The following is a 5,299-nucleotide window of genomic DNA, read 5'->3' on the forward strand; positions in this document are numbered from 1 at the left end:
GAGAGTGTTGATAAGGTCATTTGGATATCGCAGCAGGTGGAGGGTGATGCTACTTCACGTTAGGTAGAACCTATTCCACATACTCCAGATCATACTGCGTCATTTGGGATTCCAGCTGAAATGACACAGGTTGGGGATCATTTGGATTCAGATGCAGATGATGGATTGTTTTTGGATTCGGTTACAGCTGGTGGACATGATTTGGATACGGCCATTGGTTCACTTCAGATGGAGGTGTTTTATTTGTATCGGTTTGGGGCCGCTATCAGTTGCAGATCCGTTGACGATATTGGGGAAGAGTTGCAGACTTTTCTATTTGATTGAGGACCTTTAGAGGCCGTTTGGGTGAACTACGTGAAGGCTCGATTCTTTGGGCAAGAGGATACGTAGGCAGTCAGTTTTGATACAGCCGATTTGGTGAGTAGATACCGATATTTGGGTAAATGTTCGCACTACCGTTTGGATCTCAACTTGTGTGGATGGAATCTATTGTCATGAGTCCGTTGCCGTAGCGTACTGGATGCAACAAGTGAGGCATTTGTTTTGGTTGGTGTCGGCTCAGTTTTGGTAGAAACTTCACTGAGATGGAGAATTGAAGAAACCACGAACGATTTGGTGAAGAACAGGTTTTGAAGACTGCAGGAGTCACATTTGGAGCTTCACGATCGACCACGGTATAAGGTCGGTCGACCGCGAATGTGCACAGACTCTGGGAGGAGTCTGGCTTTGGCACGGTCGACCGCCGCGGTCGACCGCGAGACCCTGTAGGCGAATATTAGGCTCTGTCGTTTGTCACGGTCGACCACCACGGTCGATCGCCAGACCCTGTAGGAGTTTTCTAGGCTCTGTCGTTTGTCACGGTCGACCGTGGCGGTCGACCGCGTATCGGGTCAGGCCCATGTTTGGTTTCCTGTTCAATTTGGGTTTGGTGTTTGCTATAAATACCAACATACGAATTAGGGTTTCTTTGGTTTGGATTGGAGATTGGTTTGGGGATATTGGAGCGCAGAAAAAGAGTGTTTTTCTAAGCAATTATTTGAGGGTCTATTTGGAGAGATTAAGAGATTTGTTGGTGAGATTAGTTTGTTCCTTCGAGTGATTTGTAATCTCAAGTTGTACTCTTTTTTTCTATTAGTAAAAACTCAATCCCCTTCTTGCCCCGTGGACGTAGGTAATTTGCCAAATCACGTAAAACTATTGTGTTTGGATTTGTACCGTTGTTTTGATTTGTTTGGCATTTATCTCGATGTTCGTTTGATTTGGTTCTCGAAGCACGCCCGTTTGGTTGTCCCGCTTCTGCGCCGCGCACAATAGCAACTTCAAAATAAAAGCAGCATTTTTTAACTAGGCAACAACAAAAAAATAAAAAACTAGTTTAAGAGTTAGAACTTGCACTAAAAAAAAAGAATAAACAAACTAGTTTAAGAGTTAGAACTTGCACTAAAAACTAGTTTAAGAGTTAGAACTTGCACTAAAAAAAGACTAAAATTAAGGCCTAATTTTTGTCAAACTGAAAATAAGATTTTGATCAAAATTGTATCAACTAAAATAAGTTTTGTGAAGTTATCAAACACACCCTAAAAGTGCAGGTAAGACAAATCTCACCATCAAGCACAAGGAGGAGGAGGATAGCAACACGATGCAATTTTGTTCCTTTGATCCTTTTGCCGAACAAACTTTTAGGGGGGGGGGAACTTTGACACGACGCAAGGACGTGAGTCTTAGAATCTTTACACGACCTAAAGGCTAAAATTTTAGCTGCATGTCTTTCTTCTTGTTGTTATAATACTTTACTATTTGCATCATGAAAGATAAGCTGACACTAGTAGAAAAACGATCAATCTAAACGGAACAATCTAGACGGATAAAATTTTCGTCTAGGTTGAATCAAACTAGACAGAAATTTTTCGTCTAAGCTGATCCGTCTAGTTTGGATCAGACTAGACAAAAAATTCCGTCTAGTTTGCCAAACGAGACGGAAAGGTCAACCTAGACGGAATTCCATCTAGGCTGACCTAGAAGGAATTCCGTCTAGGTTGACCTAGACGGAATTTCCATCTAGGTTGACCACGTAACCTAGACGGAATTTCTATCTAGGTTGCCTAGGGTATAGTTTGAACTACCTTATCTATAATCAAATTCTAATTTTCAATGGTCAATATTACCCTTCACTATTTTGAATATTTTATTTATATCTTAATCTATCCTAATCATAATCATATCTTATCCTAATCCTATGTGAACCATGTTTAGCTTAACAATTTAAAAAAACATATATTAATAAAATATATAAAACATAAAAATGACATTAGTTTGTTAAGATAAAGAAATTACAAGTAGATAACATATTATAATACATGAAGTATTGCAAAAAAACCATAAAAATTTTTAAAATTGCAAAAAAGACTCTAAAAAGTTCAAAATTATAAAAATCATCCCAATGTCTCAAAATTTAAAATAAAAAACATAAAATTAAAAAATTAACATCAGTTTGTAAAGAATTTAAAATTTACAGTTAACACCTCAATATCTCAAAAATTATAGAAACACCCTCAAAAGTTTAAATTATAGACAAACACATTAAAATTCTAAAATTTTAAAACTTACAAACAACACAGATGAATTTAAGAGATTACCATGATACACCTAAAATTTTTGACATTTAAATTTAAATTTTTTTATTAATACCCTCAATATCTCAAAAATTATAGAAACACCTTCAAAAGTTTAAATTATAAAAAGCCACCCTAAAATTCTAAAATTTATAAATAACATAAGATGAATTCAAGATATTACCCTTAGACACCTAAAAAATTAAAATTTGCCGAAATTAACCTCAAAATTTGTATAAAACTCCTTCAAAATTTGTATAAAACTCCTTCAAAATTTAAAATTGTAAAAAAACTCTAAATTTTCAAAAATTTTAACTAGCGCACATCAAATTCGGCTATTGGTAGACCGCTAAAATTTAATATTTTTCAAAATTAATCTATAGTTTTAATAATTGTAAAAGACACCCTCAAAATTTTAGAGTTACAAGAAATATACTAACATTTAAAAAATTACCACCAACACATGAAATATATAATTTACAACTATCAAACTTAAAAGTAATTTTTTTTAAAAAACTCTTTCAAAATTTTAAAAATTACAAATCACATCCTCAAAGTTTAAAACCACAAAAATGGGCTAAAATTTTAAAACTTGGTAAAGAAAAGTGTAATTATTTGGTATTTTTAACACACACACACATATATATGTGTGTGTGTGTGTGTGTGTGTGTGTGTGTGCGTGTGTGTGTGTGTGTGTGTGTGTATAAATTTCTAATTTAGGAATTTACTATCCATTTTCAACATCTAAGAATAGTCTAAGTTGATACTGGTAAACAAAAATAATAAGAATTGATTAAAAACATCCGGTTAATGGATAAAAATTTTAAAAATATTATAGATTAAAAATTATCGGCACTATATAAATTAAATTAATTTTATATAATTTTAGTATTATAGATTAAAAATTATCGGCACTATATAAATTAAATTAATTTTATATAATTTTAGTAATAAGTTGGGCTAGCCAAAATATATTTGTAATATTAATTGATAGATGTTTAAATCCATAGAAATAATAAAACACTATAATATTATACCTTAGCATTAATTGATTTTAATTTAGAAACTTTAATCTTTAACGTTAATAATATTTATAGGGTAAAAAAATACAATGAATTACATATGGAGAAACTATTAGAATATTTAGGAATAACTTTAAAATAATTGAGTTATTTCCATTGCAAATAGAAAGTGATGGAAATAAATCTAAAAATCAGAAAACGTTAATGAATCACTTGAATTGACATTAACATAAGACATCTATTAATGAAGCACTGAATGAGTTATATTAAAAAATAATTTAATAACTTTATCCTAATCAAAGAAAAAATCTTCATGGAAGACATAAGAAAAATTAATAAGTATTCATAAATTCCATACTGTGTTCTTCAAATTAAATATTAATATCATAATCTAAGAGAAATTAGTAATGAATAATGCATGTATTTGGTTTAGATCTTTATGAAAAATGATAGGGATAGAGCAAAGGTAATATTATTGAAATAACAGAAATTCTTATTGGATGCACATCAGAAGAATTCATTTTAGAGAAAAATAAAGAGATAGCTTCTAATTTATTTAAGTAATAAATTAGGAACACAAAGAATTTTATATATATAAAATTAATATTTATTCTCATTGAAATAGAAAAAAAAATCAAAGTCTTTATTTTGAGCAGTTTGTGTTGAACATCATAAGTACATTTGACTTCTTTGTAAAGTTAAATAAGATGATAAAAATTTTAACGAGCCCAGGAAAGATAATAGCATAAAAATACGAAATTGGTCTGATGTCATAATTGATGTAGATGATGAAGACAATACTCTAGAATTGCCCGGGAAATGATAAATGATAAACCTGAAGAATGATTGATCTTAACTCAATCAAAAAATAAAATAGAAGAAATAAAAAATAATATTTTCTGAATATTTTATAGAATAGTTTAATTATTTTGAAAGAGAGAGATAACCCATAATTCCTCTATATATATATATATATATATATTAATATATATATTATATATATAATATATATAATATATATATATATATATATATATTAATTATAATTTTATATATATATATATAATATATATATATATTTATAGTATATATTATAATATACGTATATTACTATTTTTAACACACGTGGCAATGCAGTGATTTAATAACCATGATTAAGTATTTTTGACAGTTTGTGCTTATTTTTTCATTTAAAAACTCTATACCATCCCAATTATTTTTTTATGTTTGTTTAAATAGGGATACACGCCAATTTAAATTTTTTCATATTGATATTTGAATTGACAAAACAAATATAATTTTAAAAATAATTTAAATTTTTATATTAATTTTTGAACGCGATATGAAACTAAGCTTTATTTGAGAAAGTATAGCATTACAAGTGAAAAATATTAAAATAGTGTTATACAAGGAAGGTGAATATTTAAAACCAATATGGCAATGATTGATTTAAAGTATGTTAAAAGAATGCAAAGAGAATATGAAGTTTATTCCTAATCATTGATAGACTTTGCATAAAAAAAATATAAATTAAAGATTAATGCTAACTGCTAGTATAGATTTTTTTTTTTTTGCTTTATATAATAAAAACATCCACAATAAGAATATAAAAGTACCTGAAAAAATTCATGAAACTCCTTCTAAAAAGATTGCCTAATTTCACAT

Source organism: Asparagus officinalis, chromosome 6, assembly GCF_001876935.1.
Source record: "Asparagus officinalis chromosome 6, Aspof.V1, whole genome shotgun sequence".
NCBI classification, from domain to species: domain Eukaryota; kingdom Viridiplantae; phylum Streptophyta; class Magnoliopsida; order Asparagales; family Asparagaceae; genus Asparagus; species Asparagus officinalis.